This window comes from Acartia tonsa, chromosome 15, assembly GCF_053477335.1.
Source record: "Acartia tonsa isolate MP-2025a chromosome 15, ASM5347733v1, whole genome shotgun sequence".
Classification (NCBI taxonomy): domain Eukaryota; kingdom Metazoa; phylum Arthropoda; class Copepoda; order Calanoida; family Acartiidae; genus Acartia; species Acartia tonsa.
This window is the reverse complement of record NC_137274.1, coordinates 10180324-10196855: the sequence shown is the minus strand read 5'-3', so window position 1 is coordinate 10196855 and position 16532 is coordinate 10180324.

Sequence of the window (16532 nt, the reverse complement as noted above, 5' to 3'; positions counted from 1 at the left end):
TCATTGACTGGGTGATGAAGAAAACCACAGAGGACAAAAAACGTGGTCTCCAGCTGGGCATACTAGGACACCTAGAAGATCTGGACTTTGCTGATGATCTGGCACTGATTTCAGAAACAATTAAACATCTACAAGCTAAGACAGATAGACTAGTCAAATACGCAGGACAAGTCGGGCTCTTTGTTAATGTCAAGAAGACTGAAATTATGAATATACCTACAAACCCTGATCAAACTATAACAATAAATGGTGAACAATTGAAACAAAGCAACAAATTCACCTATTTGGGGAGTGTTATCAGCAGTGAAAATGGCTCAAAAGCTGATATTAAAACCAGGATTGATAAGGCTAGGGTTGCTTTCAACAGTCTACACAACGTTTGGAATTCAAAGAAACTTGCTCTGAAAACAAAAATCAGACAAAAATCAGTTCTTCTTTATGGAGCTGAATGCTGGAGAACTGTGAAAACTGAAACAAATCAACTTAATGCATTTCACAATAGCTGCCTAAGAAGAATTTGCAAAATATTCTGGCCAAACAAAATATCAAACATTGAGCTGTATGCTAAGACCAAGTGCAATAGTATTGAAGCAGAAGTGAAATTTAAAAGACTAAGATGGCTAGGACATGTGCTCAGAATGGAACAAAATAGGTTTCCAAAAAAGTGCTTAAAATGGAACCCCACCACTGGTAAACGTAAACGGGGACAACCAAAAATGACCTGGAGGCGGAGCACTGAAAAGGACCTCTTTAATTTGAAATTAACATGGGGAGAAGCTGAAGCACTTGCCACAAAAAGGAATTCATGGAGGAGCAGGGTGGCCGTATTCTCTGGACTCCACAGTCCAAAAGAGAGACGCGACTGAACTGAACTGATGACTGATTCGATTTTTGCACCTTTCAACCATTCAATATAAGCAATTAAGAGTTTGTTTAATAATTGATTTTAATATATAAAATGAAATCCACAAGGATGACACCATCAATAAGTAGCAAAGCCCAAAAATCGTGGATGGGAATACGTACAATTAGAATAAAAGAGGATGCTTTAAAATCAAGAATATATTTATTGGAGAAAACAAATACAAAACTTTATTTTATTTTTTTAGGATGACTGACATACCGACATTTAAAGTAAATTACATACTGTCAAAACCTGCTAAAGGTCTGATCACCATGGATGTTTTTTTTAACAACTGGAAATTTAATTTTGATATTTTTAACTTCAAGAATTTTGAATATTGTACCATAAACACAAGAGATATGGGGAAATATGTAAAAATAGCCAAAAACCTGCTAAAAGGCAGTCCGATCTCAATGGATGTTTCATTGAATGACGGGAAATTTAATATAGATATTCATATCTAAAAATTTTGAAAAGCGGACCATAAACACTAAAGTTATGGTGAAAAATGTAAAAAAATACAAAAATAGCCTTAAACCTGCTAAAAAGTAGTCTGACCGCCATGGATGTGTTATGATTAATTATCCTCCTTAGTGATGGGAATGTTGCCAAAAAGTTTCAGCCTTCTATCTTTTATAGGAGATGAGAAAATCACGTTTACCCCACTTTGTCTCTAACAGACAGACAGATGGACAGACGGACATTTTCGAATTGTAGAGTAGCTTCACTACTAAAAAGATACTCGTATATACCATTACTAGTAGGTATAATATAAGTAGAAAATCAATGTTTATGAATACGCTGGTATGTTAACATGAATGTACAATTCCAGTTTCATCTCTATTGAAAGTTGAATGGTGCATTGCAAAAATAATATCAGACATGATGATAACATTAAGAAGAGTATGGAAAATGGAATCAGATTTTTGGAGGGACAAAACTATAATCATAGATTTTATTTCTGCTTTAAAAAAATGATTTCAACCTATAGAATTGTAATTTATGGCACTGTTGATAATTTCATGGAGTGCTGACACAACTGATAAAATGAGTATTTTTATATAAATATAAATTGACAAATATAAATTAAAAAACCCAATAAAGGTGCTTTAACATAATCAAGTTTAGACTACAAATACAATAAAAATTTGCTGGATGGGTTGGGGGGGGGGGGGGGGGGTGCATGTTTAGGGGAATCAAAAATTGCTTCATTCTGCCCCTGAATTATAACAAATTTAGACTGATAAGTGCAAAGGTTGTGAAATTATTTTTTCAAAAGTAAAACCGCAATTTTTATTTTTTTTTGGATAATTACTCTCTTTTAATCTAACTTTGGCTAAAACAATAAAAGTGGTATTATGAGATTAACTAGGTAGATGATAGGGGAATAATTTCCAAATGAAACTTTAAGATTTCATTTAATTACTTGTCTGTAATTATATATACTATCCTAGTGATTCTGATGATTTTTCCAGAAGTTCACATGCGCTTTCATTTCTAAATATTTGATTTGATAGAGTAGTGAGTTAATTGTTCAAATTAATTATAGACAAAAAATCCTATAGCCAAAATATTCTTTTATAATTATATATCAAGTAACTTTATAATTATATGTTAATAACTTTTGTGTTGTTTAATTTTGAAATATCCTTAGAAATTGTTTATATGTTTTATATTAGATAGAAACCACTATTAATATCTGAAATTCTTGAAAAAAAGACCACCCTATAAATACTAGTTTATTTAAGCAAAAAATACCTTTTAATCAATTTTTCAATATTTTCCATAAATTGGGTAATTTCTGTTCTATTCATGTTTTCTTGGACTTGAACAAATCCTGTTTTCTTGGAAGTTTCCAACATTGACAGCACAAAAGCTGTGATAAAGAAACCAAAAAGAAGAAAACCTAAACAGGGTATTATGTTGCATTGCTTATTATTAGACACATAGATGACAGACTTACAATCTATTTTGTCAGCAGTACATATCAATAACTTGTTAATAATCACAAAATTTAAACCTATAACTTTTATAAATGTTGAAATATAATAAATAGTCTTACTGTAGACTACTATTACAATATACAATGAAATATTTTTTCAGCACCACCCAAATATTTTTTGTTTATAATTAAAAATCTACCTGCAGATAAATCAATAATTCTTCTCTTTAGAAGCAATCTTAAATGAAAAGTAAATATAATTCTAGAAAGTGAAGTTAATTCAAGAACTTTAGTCAGCAGCAAGCTAAATAAACACAGTGTAAACAGTAAACTACTAGCAATGTTTTCTTCAAAAAAGCTTCCAAAATTAGTCTGGTGAGGAAGTTGTTGTTAAATTCTTTTTTTCATTTTTCAAAGAGTTATTAAAAACAAATTAGTACCTTTTCAAATTTTTCTTTCCAAAATTTTCACCAATATTTCCATCTAAAAAAGGTTTCATTAATTTTTAATTTATTCCTGAAAGACATATTTTTATATTTTTTGAAAAAAATTCTGCTGACCCTGATTTATCAGACCCTTACTACCCTTCCCCCTACCACTGTCCTTTGTTAGTTTATGTGACCTTCCAGGAAAAGAAAAAACTATTTCTGAGTAACCTGTAGTGTTTTTATCTGATTCTGAAGCAATCTTGTTTTGTTCAAGAAACAAGAAATTGACCCAACATGTCTTGAATATCAAATATTGAATAAATTCAATATTTGATATGACAAGACATATGATAATTATTATCCACAGAATCTCTAGAAGAGTCTGTAACTTTCTGGCTCTCACTGCACAGTTCCACCTATCATATAAACTATTAATTCCAAACTAACAACAAACAAACATTATTTCAGGTATAACAATTTTGTCCTTTATGTTAGTTATTAAAGTCAATTATAAATAAATTATAAACAGAAAGAATACTAAAATAACACTTATGGACCACATATGATAAGAGTTTATCAGTCAAAATTATAATTATAATCTTACCACAAGTCTGGTGAAAGAAATGGAATAACTTCTTTTGTAATCATATATTGCAGTGCAAGAACCAATACAATCAGCATGCACACAATTACTTTGTTTTTAATTCTGGACTTCTGACAATTTTTTACACAATTTTTTCCCAAAAATCATTTTGGTGAAATGAAGGTACAGGTATAAAGAGAAAAGATCGGTCAGCAAGGTTGTGATCACATTCTCCTTTTCTATTGTAAAATGTGGCTAGTGATGGAATGATGAATACAATCATGCATATACAAGTAGTTATGATGAATACTCCAAATTTCCAGCTCAGGCTGAAAACTATGATGCTCACTAATGTAGCCAACCTAAATCAATAAAAAATATTATTTGTACTAATATTTCTATTGTTTTCAACTTTGAGCCTAGAATTTGGTTAGCCAGTAGTTAAAGCTGACAAAAAGAACTTTAACTCATAATCTAACATAACTCTTTTCTTTTCTCCCACAACAATTTTTTAAAAAGAAAACCCTATTCTTTTTAAAAGCAAAGCTTTTCTATAATTAGGGTCTTTCCGTTTGTCCTTCCGTAAGACTGTCTGGAATGGATAGCTCTCTTTGATATTTTAGGTAAGTTAGAATTGTCCTATTGATTTCAAACTCTGTATGGTGATTTATGTAGTAGTTGATTTTTGGAATACTGATTCCTAGGATAGCAAAGTGCAATGTTATAAGTGAAGCATCTCTCTATAATCAAGTCTTAAAAATATAAGTATGTTCTTATACCTTATATTTATTAAAGCAACTTTTTAACAAAATTGCTTACAATTTTATATTTATATTATACATTTATTTTCTGATTATTTAGTTCTGACACTCTGCAAGTGAAAATGTTTGTTTGGGTTACCATTTCAGAGCTTTGCTTTGATGGATGTTGTCATCCTTGTAAAAGTTTCACAGAACAAAAAAATTTATTCATTGTTATAATATGTTATAATAATTTTTTTTTGTTTTTTTTTTGGAGGGGGGTTGGAGTTGTCCGATAACAAAATCTCTCAAAAAATTCTGTTGTATTTTTTAACTAAACAGAAAATCCTGTCAATACAATTAAAAGATAAAGAAAATGAAATTTTCTCTGTTATATATGAATATATTAATTAAAAAATATATGAAGTTACTGGCATTCTAACTTTATGACCTAATAAACTTTTGCTTTTAGTAAGTGAAATTTAAATTTCTTATATGGGTTTTAAAAAAAACTTTTCAACTTCCTAAAATGTTTATAACTTTTCATATATAAATGAAGCTGTAGGCTTCAAATTTAGCCTAGTCTTTCTTCAGCAGTTATACAGTGTATTTCCTGCTAACCAACCTTCCTTCCCCTAGAATTTATAGTTAAAAGTTTTAACCTTGCAATAATATCCACAGAACTCCTAACCATCAGAACAAATTTGTCACAAATCTTTTGTTCTGTCTGAGTCACATTTATTTTGTAACTACTGAGCCCCCAGATTATTGTTAATGTGGATGTCATTATACTGATAATGTCCAGATAATAACTGCTGTCATCCATGAATTCATAAGTGCCTGGAGATGTTAGGAAGATCTTGAAGAATATGATACCGGACTGAAGGAAAAGTTGCAATGTGGATTCAACACATACCTCATACATCTGCAATAAAAAAGTATTTATTCAATCAATCGTGGGTTGGAGTGGGAGGGCATTTTGCACACCTTTCTCTGTTTTTGCTGTCATTCTATTCTAGGCAACAAACAGATCCAAGAATCAATAACTTTTTTGACTGGGGAGAATTGATGGCATGTTAAACTTTTCTAATACAGTGGTCACATTGTTGATCAAATTTTCTATGAGTCAGGAAATGTGTAAGAAATGCTTATACCACAGAAGAGTTATATAGTACAAAAATCATAATGAATTTCAATTATTTAAAACTTAACAGTCTCTTTTTTAATGGAAGCATGCAAGAAAGACTGCCAGAAGTAAATCCAATACCGAAAATTTGAAGCCTCCAGCTTCAACAACAAAAAAGTTATAGACATTTCAAAATCATATTTTTAGTACAATGAAAATTTTGAAAGTTTTTCATTGCTAATAATAGAATTTTCATTATTAAAATAAATCGGCTAGAAAGAAAATTATAAGCTTATTTTTGGCAGAAACATAGTATGCTAGCAACTGATAACATTTTTACAATAAAAACTCTCTTCTTTTTAGTCAAAATCATTAAAAAAGATTCAGTTTAATTTGCGTTGTATTGAGAGTACTGTAGCGTGAGAATGCCAGGCTTTAGGATTTCCAGCCAATCAGAAGGCTGAGTCTGCGCTAAGTCCGCTAAACAACCAATCACATCTGATTATCTGTATTACTTACATTAGTTTATTTTTTTCCAATTTCAAATGCAATTTAAACCGAATTTTTTGAAGACATTTGACTATTAAAAGGGGTGTTTTTATTGTAAAAATGTTATCAGTTACTGGCAGTCTAAGTTTCTGACAAAGATAAGCTTTTAATTTTGCTTCCAGACGACATAATCTAATATTGAAATTTCCATCATTAGCAATGAAAATCTTTCAAAACTTTCATTGTACTAAAATAATCATTTTGAAATGTCTGTAACTTTTTTGTTATTGAAGTTGGAGGCTTCAATTTTAGGGTATTGGGTCTACTCGTGGCAGTCTTTCAGCAGTTAAATCAGGGTATTTCTTGCAGGGTTACTTTAATGGCTTTATGGATTATATAAATATACAGCTAAATATCTTTTTTACTGCTATAATTAAAATTTAACTCTCTGACAAAGTTGACATTTTTTTCCCTATTAGTATGACCACTAGGTATTTTCTCAGCAACTCATTATGATCAATTTTTCATCTATGTACTTTTCTTCTTTTACATTCATCACCTTCACTACTTATAGATATTGACATCTTTGTTTAAATAAAAGATCTAAGCAATTTATCTTTTATTATGTATCAGGAATATTTAAATGATAAACTCTCCTAATTTTATGTTTTTAAATTGACGATGGGAGGGGTAGTTGGTACTCTTGATGCCAGAGATAATAAAAAAAAATTTCATCCTAAATATTGTTACCTTTTCTCTTTGATATTTTTTCTTCTTTTTATCATCATTAGGATTCATAAAGCATTGAAATCCCTTAATATTTATAAATTGGTGTATATTTTTGAATCCTGTAAAATTAAGTCTTCAGACAATTTTAAGTTTTTAGACTTTAAAGAAACTTATTTTTTTAAAAACAATTATTTGAAATATTACAATTTAAAAAGTAGTAAAATTTTGAGAGATAAATTTCATTTCTATTTGTGCAAGAAATATTTTTAATTCTTCTTAATTATTATTTGTTGTATCAAAAAACCGGAAAATGCAAATTTTATTCAATTCACCTGAACTTTTATAGCAATGAACTTACAAAACTTATTGTCAAATACTTTTTTGCTTGTAGTGCTTTTCAAAAATTTAAGTGCAGGCAAATGATTACTTCAATATTTAGTTTGGTTGAATAACTAACTTTAGCTAGATAACAATACAGATTTGAATACCTTGTACACCATTAAAGGCTGATAAAAAAATGCCAACAAGATTTTTTTCAAATTCCTTTTTTTCTTCAATAACATATCCAGTATCAGAGATATACTTGGAAGGACTGATATAAAAACTGAAAAGTAAAAAAAGTGCAAAGTTTGAATAAAGTTAAATGATCTTTGTAAAATGCAATGACAAATTAAATGAGAACCTGAGCCAATAAATCCAACTGCATTTGCCTGTTCTTTTCCAAACTTTGTATAACTGTATGTGTACTTGGCAACTTCTGCATGTCAATAAAACAAATCATATAAATTGATGCAATACGCCATCTATCAATATGTAAAAAAGTCTAAGAAATGTTAATATTGATCAAAAATTAATTCCATTATGCCCCTTATTCTGAGCTAAAAAAGCTTTTTTTTTTGTAGGAGTTGTATTATATGGTGTTATATATGTTTTTGTTGTTAATTTAAAGATTTCTTAAAATCTATTGAAAAAACCTTACTAAAAACTAATAAATTTGAGTGGAAAAATAAAATAGATTTGATTGTTTCCTGTTTGATGTGTATACTCTGTATATATATTCTAAAAAAACAAAATATGATATCTAAATATTGAAATATTAAAAAATTATAACATTAAGACACTTTAAAATATTTTTTAATGTTTTTTTTCAATATTTTGAGATATTTAAAAAGTTTTTCTCATGTTTTCCATTGCTAAAATATTTTTTCCACGGGTCAAAAACATTGAAAAATATTAAGAGCTGAAAACATTCAATAATGTTAACACAAATCTTTGAAATGTTCTATTTCCTTATATCTAAATTTTGTTAATGAAAATTACCTTACCCAATCAAAATTAGAATTAATCCAATAATTAGTGGTGACAAATATGTCACTGGTAAAATCCCAGGCAGGCAAACAAACATCAAGAACCAAGAACACAAAATTCGCCAAAGTTAACAATTCCCATAGTTTTACCAAACTAAAAATAAATAAGAAGATGTTTTTCAGTTCAATTTAAATGAAACGGCAAAATATAATAAATAGAATTGCATAGTTTAATGTAAACAAGGATGACAACATCCATAGAAGCAAAGCTCTGAAAATGTATGAAAAACAAACATTAACACTTGTAGAGTGACAGATGTGTAGTCAAAAATGTAAATAAATCTATAATAAGAGCTATCTATTGCGGACAAACTGACCATAAGTATAGAAAACCTTGTTTTTCATGATTTAAGCCAGGTAAACCATAAGTATGTGTAAGGAAAACCTATACCTAGTTCATTTAAACTTTCCATAAATTTTCAATGTTACCTTGAATGAGTTTTATATTGTGTAGGATAGGAACATACAGAGAAAAATAAGAAAGATAAGAAAAATGTAGAGATAGAAAGCAAAGAGGAAGTAAATAAGAAAAATAAGGAACTAAGAAAAACAAAGAGAGAAAGTTCTGAAAGCCTTTGCACTATCACTGTTTGCTCAATTGCCATCACTGCACACTCTCATGAATAAATCACATTGGTAAGTTTTAGAATTTTTTAACAGAGATATTTTGTTTTTTTAACAGAGATATTGTGCTAAATTTTGTAAAATGCAAAAAAGAATATTATTAAAAGTCTTTTTTGAATGTGTATTGCAAGGGCATAGCAAAGGTTTGAGTGTATTACATTTGAAAAAAAGACACTTCAGTTTCAATTGTAAAAGAACTAAAGCATAAGATATGTTTTAAATTAAACAAATCACACCCTAACGGTTTTTTTTGTTGAAAGGGTGAATATAGGTTGAATATGATATGGGCTCAAAAAAACCATGCCATTCCATAGATCATAAACAACTTAAAGATATTGACATATCCAATTGTATAAGTCTGTTTTATAGCTTAAAACCTGCCTATCTCTAGATAATATTATGTTATTAGTGTGGTTCCCTAAGAACTCAAACACCCTAGCATCACACAAGGCTTCGTAGGAAGGTTGAATTAAAAAGCTTTCGTTAAATGATAGTCATATAATGTGGAAACCAGTTATCAATGTATATTTTTTGTATCTTGGATGGTTTCTTCCTTAACAATTATTCCCTAACAAAGTATAAGGAATATGAATTTTATTTTTTTTAAAACCTTTACAGGAGAAATTTTATTTCATGTAAGTATCAAAATTATATGGTAATTGTTATAATTAATTTAAAGGGGACAAAAATAATAGGTGAACATTATTTCTTTTTTCTTATTTTCTTTCTGGAGAAAATTTTGCATTTGATTCGTGTGTCTTTGTGTGAGTGTTTGTTGAAAAATGCGTACTTTAGGGTATTTATATCATCCAGAATTAATCAATGATCTTTGTACAGAAAATAAACTTTAAAACGTATTATCTACCCTAGTCAATACTCCTGACGCACTATTACGCATATTATTTTTACGCTTTTTAAAAAATGAATAAAATAGTATATAATCTAAAAAAAATAAATTTAGATTATCATTTAAGATGCGTGCCAATGTAATCAAACTCAAGCAAAAAATTCAAAAAAAAGTTTCATAAAGGATTAAAAAGCCAATTTTGTCAGTCATCTGATTTTTTTATATGTTGAAGTAAACACAAAAATTGCAATATCTACTTAAGGTTTTTTTTTGATTTTTAAAATATAGAATTGCACCTAAATTTTAAGCCCATATCATATTTAACCTATATTCGCCCTTTGAAGAAAGTTTACCTTGGATATCTTTTTGTGAGGTATCCTTCCTTTATCTAAAATGATTTTAAATTATAAAAAATATATTTTAGAAATAAAATGCAATATAAAAAAAATTATTACATGGAAAGTTTACCTGTACACAGTCAACTTGATTTTCTGCTTGGTTTGATAAAACTAACTGGTGTGGTGAGTCTTCTCCTTGGTTTGATAATACCAACTTATATGGTGAGTCTTCACCTTGGTTTGATAATACCAACTTATGTGGTGAGTCTTCTCCTTGGTTTGATAATACCACCTGATTTGGTGAGTCTTCACCTTGGTTTGATAATACCAACTTATATGGTGAGTCTTCACCTTGGTTTGATAATACCAACTTATGTGGTGAGTCTTCTCCTTGGTTTGTTAATACCAACTGATGTGGTGAGTCTTCTCCTTTGTTTGATAATACCAACTGATGTGGTAAGTTTTCTCCTTGGTTTGATAATACCAACTTATGTGGTGAGTCTTCTCCTGTGATTGATAATACTAACTTATGTGGTGAGTCTTCTCCTGGGATTGATAATACCAACTTATGTAGTGAGTCTTCTCCTGGGATTGATAATACCAACTGATTAGGTGAATCTTCTCCTTGGTTTGACAACACCAACTGGTTAGATGATTCATTAGTAACATCAGGTTGCTCTGAGGACATGTCCTAAAGAAAAAAAAAATATTAACAACCTTTGTTTTCACTTAATTTATAATGTTGAATTGCTTTGAAATTTACAGTTTTAGAACTGAAAGGACAAAATTTTAAAAAATGAAAGTAAAACAGTGCCGCTACAGAAGCTATGAAAAGTTTTCCCTTTTATGACATCAATAAGTCAACCCTAAAATGTCTGTCAATTGGTGAGAAGGGGGTGGTCCATGCTCCCAAGGCAAAAATACTAAATTAGCAGAAAAAATATGACATAAAGGTGTTCAAATTAAGGTTATCTTAATCATAACCATGACAAATTAAAAAAAAATCTGCTTGAGTTTTCCCACCATCAAAATTTATGTTTGAAAAATAATTAAAAAAATTTATGTTAAATTTGTTTTTATAACCTAAAAACTGAAAAACAGCAATTTTAAGTTTTTTAATAGGAAAAAGGACTCAAACACAAATGTGGAATTTAGGAAAATATGATTGTTTAAAGGGAACCCTCTCTTCCCCTCCCCTCCAACTGATTAAGGTCTGGAAGAGGGATTGGCTGTTAAGGGTGAAATAACTTCAATCTTAGATTTTAAATGTACAATGAATGCAAAGGTTTCCAATAGTTTTATCAAGTTTACCTGTAATACTTTCTGATCTAATGTTTTATTTAACTCCATTGTCACTTCCATTCCATCTGCACTCATACCAGCAACACTCATCTCATTCTATTCCTTCATATTATCCATCTGAAAGATACAAAATTTAAACTTTTAATCTTGAAAGCTTTAAATGACTCCTATGGCTGTATTTTTTTACTTAAGGAATTCAAATTTTAAAAATTAAATGTTAAAATTTGAAGAATGGCATATTAAGGCTTTATAAAAATCTGCCATCATTTACCCTCAAATCGCTAACTACAGTGGCTGGTAGCTACTAAGTACAGCTGCCATTGCCAAAATTTATATTTTGAGATTACTAATGTAAAATTTACATAAAGATAAACATTTTTTTTTAAATCACTCTTTTAGCTTCAAAAATGAAAATAATTACAGCTGTTGTTAAAAAAAAATAAAAAATGACCTTGATTCACTTAAAGTAGTAAACTCTTTATTAAAAAAAGAACATGCCCTCAATAGGATTTAAGATAATATTATAATATTAACTCTCCACCCTTCCCTGACTGATTAAGTCCGGAAAAGGGGCCCGACTTTTAGGGTTAATTACTTGTTTATATTTTTTCCTTAAAAATTGAGGAAAATGGAATCCTTAGTTTAATGTTGTAAAGAACCACTTCTATCTTCCTTTTTTTCCGATTTAGGTATTTTAATGAAAGGAAATCATACAGAATTTTTTTGAGCTTAAGGCTGTAATAGATGATTCAATGTTCAAAAATGTTGCTTTATGTTCCTTATAATAAAAGTTGATAAAATGTTGGTTGCTTTCCCAAAAACCCCCTTGTTTTTCAAATAATCTTTCTTGTTTAACACAAAAACAAAAAACGAAAACCCCCCTGATTTAAATGTTATTCAAGTTAATATGCAATTTCGTGCGAACCAAAGTCGTCATTTTGGCCAATTGCCACCCCCATCCCTATACATAAAATTTGCCGCCCCTTCCCCAAAAATTTAAATGTTGTTTTTTTTTGGCCCCCAACATTGAAAAAAATGCCCCACTTTACCCCCAAATCCCACACTCCAAATAGTAATTTTTACAAGATTAGAATGCATTAAGGCAGGGAAAATCATTACCTAAATTTAATTTTAATATCTTTTACTGAAATTTTTTTAAAAATTGGACCCTAAACACCAAAGATATGGGGAAAAATGTGAAAAATATAAAAATAGCCAAAAACCTGCAAAAAGCAGTCTGACCGTCATTGTTGTTTTCTTCAAATGACAGGAAATTAAATTTTGATATCTTTAACTGAAAAAATTTCGAAAATTGGACCATAAACACCAAAGATGTAGGGAAAATTGTAAAAAATAAAAAAATAGCCAAAAACCTGCAAAAAGGCAGTCTGACTGTCATTGTTGTTTTCTTCATATGACGGAAAATTTAATTTTGATATCTTTAACTAAAAAAAATTTTGAAAATCGGACCATGAACACCAAAGATATGGGAAAAATTTGGAAAATATAATAATAGCCTAAAACCTGCTAAAAAGCAGTCCAAACGCCATTGATGTTTTATAGTTAATTTTGCTCCTTAATGATGGGAATGTTGTCAAAAAATTTCAGCTCTCTATCTTTTATAGGAGCCGAGAACATCACGTTTCCCCCAATTCATTAATTACGGACGGACGGACAAACGGACATTGTGAATTATAGAGTAGCTTCGCTACTAAGGAGAAAATCACGTTTCACCCAATTAATTAATTACGGACGGACAAATTTGAATTATAGAGTAGCTTCGCCACTAAAAAAGGTTAAAAATGGGAGAAGGGTTATATTTCTTACTGTTCACTATTTTTTTTACAAGATGCTTTTTTAGTAACCACTCACACCTCCTAAAGTCAAAAGAGTATGTATAGATTTCAAAATGTCCAAAATACCCCTACCCCCAAGACAAAGTGCTTTGCAGGTCACTGTTTATATGAAAAGTATGAAAATAACAACACAAAATCACAAACACGTCACAGACTAAACTAAACTAAATTACTATGTATCTTTCCCAGCTGAGTGAAGAGACCTATGCGCCTGAGGCTATATCATGAGTCATGAGTAAAAACTTTTGCAAAAACACAGTAATATCTAATCTCTACTCTACATGAGAACTGAACTGTAATTATGTGTAGATAGAAGTTAATAGAAACACTACTAGAGAAATTACTGAAAAATGCGATGGTTGAATAACCTTTTTGAACACATAATTTCTCACCTTACATAAATTTTTATTTCTGCTTAAAAAGCAACCACAAGAAGGGTTATACAGTACATCCACCTCTCTTGACATCTATTTTTCTGTTAACCTATCTATCTATGTGCAGGGACAAGGGAATGTCTGTCTGACAAACAATTCTATTAAATTCATGCCAATTTATCACGAAACCTCACCAAGTATGTAATGTTATGAATGGTGCAACTATTACAAAAAAGGGCTCTTAGTATAATACATAAGGGTATTCATAAGGGTAATTCACTAAACCTCATGAGAATAGTGTACACTATTAAATAATAAAATAGCAGACGGATTCATAAAAACATCTTACTAAACAAGTCAGATGTAGGGAGATTAAAAAAATATTTTTAAATATTTCCTCAAAATTAAAATCTTTAAATTTTTTTCTTATCCATAAAATTTGTAACTGTTTAAAGACAAAAAACAAAATATTTTGACAAATTTTTACTTCGACTCATTTTTAAACACCACAATTAACCCCTTAGAGCAAGTTTAGGCATAAGTTTCAAATTAATTTAATAACTAAAAACATCTTACTTTAAAGTTAAAAATAAAATTCATTGTTCATTTCTTATTAAAACAAGGATGACAACATTCATAAAAGCGAAGCTCTGAAATGGAAAGACAAATGGACATTAACAGTGTCAGAACTGAATAAACTGAATATTAATGCCTTTACAAAATTGTAAGTAAATTTGTTGCAAAACTGATTAAATACATGTTACGGTTTTAGAACATACTGACATTTTTAGGACTTGATTTTAGAGATGCTTTGCTTATGTATTTTGTTGTAATACGAATCAGAATTCAAAAAATTAGAAGACTAGGATAATTTTAACATACAAAAATTTGTTGTAAAAAAAGTAAAAAATCAGCTTGTTTTAAATGAACATACGGACTTTCTAGTAACGATTATAGAGTTGCTGCTCTTTCTAAATCGTACCTAACTGCTATGGGAATTAGCATGTAAAACTTGAAATCGATAGGACAATTCTAACCTTTTTAAATGATCAAACAAAGCTAACTGTAACGGATGGACGTACAGATGGACGCACGGACCGACCCTAATCATGGAAAAGCTTTGCTTTTAAAAAATAATAACCATAAATCATACAATACTAAATCTATTTGACGTTCAACTTAATTTAAAATAAACATAAAAAAACATATATTGGTGCCTTACAACAAAGTTGCCTATGAAGCACTGATTCTCCCCCCCCCCCCCCCCCATATTTAAATTATATCTGCTGGTTTCCTTAATGCTATACCTAAAGCACTCCCGCCCCTTTGATCGTTTACAGTTTGTTTTAAAATTAATGCTAGGGAAAGAAGGATTCTGTGCTCCACTAGGCACTTTGGGAGAAACTACCCATATTTTAAATTCTGTAAACTTCCTTCCAACTTGTTTCGCAATTAGGGGCAAGATGTTGTCGAGAAATACAAAATTAAACCACAACAAAAATTATAAAATGTTTGATTTGGAAAAGCATAGTTATATAGTTCAAAACTTTATTGCTAGGTGTCGCAAAAACTTTTTTTCTTTTTAATTTTTAGATGGGATAAATGTTTAAACAATCTGAAATATGTTTTAAAGTATTACAGCTATTCACTGTTTGGATTTTCAATAAATTTTATTTACTATTTAACCAATAATTTACGAATAGTCTATGATTTAGATAAAATATCTAAATAATGTAAAAAGCTTACTCTATGTTCATTTATCTCAAAAATGAACATAGTACTAATCTCTGAAAATCATTTTTTAATGGCTTATAGTAAATTAAGCAAAAACTGACAAAATAATGTTTTAGATTCTTGTCAAATTCTGCCAAAAGTTGCTTAATCTCATCATCTAGTTTAAACTGGAAATCTATGAAATCAGCTCTAAAGCATTGTTTGCCAGAATAGCCTTCCCTTGTCCCTGTCTATGTGTAAAATGAGCTATATATACTATATATATTATATATGAATTTATGTCTATTTAACTGTCTGTATGTCTGTCTATCTATCTTTCTAATTTTTTTTTATTTTTTTTCATACATAGGTACTTGATTTGCCTAATCATCTAAAATGGAAAATATTTTTTTTTGTGGGAGGAGAAGGAAATTTTTAGAGGCGATTTTTCTTGGAAGGATAAAGATATTTCCCCCCCCCCAAAAAAAAAAAATAGACATAAATTTTCTATTGACTTATGATAATCTTCACTGTGGAGGGAAACTATGTATGTCCGTTCAGCAGTTAATGAAATCGTTTGCGATACATAGACATCCCATTACTTTTATTTAAGAAAATATTCATAATTCCATCTATGCACATATACAATTTTTTAATTTGAATATATTTTATCATTTATCTTTAAATGAAAACTAATTGCCTGATTTAGAATGTTATTTGTACTTTCAAATAGACAGAGATATAGTCATGGATAAATGGTATTATTTTGTAAAATTAATGAAATTGTTAGGGCATGGTAAATTATGTAATTTAGGTAAAGAGAACCTAATTTAAGATTCATTTATCCGTCCGTCCAAAAATATGATTTTGTTGGCTGTTATTTAAGATGGACAGTTGCAATTACATTTTATATGTGAATTTACTGATTGTAGTTCTTGCTTCTTATGTATGATTTCACACTTGTTTGTAACTTGATTAAAAAAATAAATTTATCCCGCATGGCCTTAAATCAGATTAATTTCCAATGGATCTAAACCATATCAAATTCAAAATAGAGAAACAAGGATGACAACATCCATAAAATCGAGGCTCTGAAATGGTTTGACAAATGAGCATTAATGCTTGTAGAGTGTCAGAAGTTTAAATCAAATTTTTAGTATATTTGTTGCA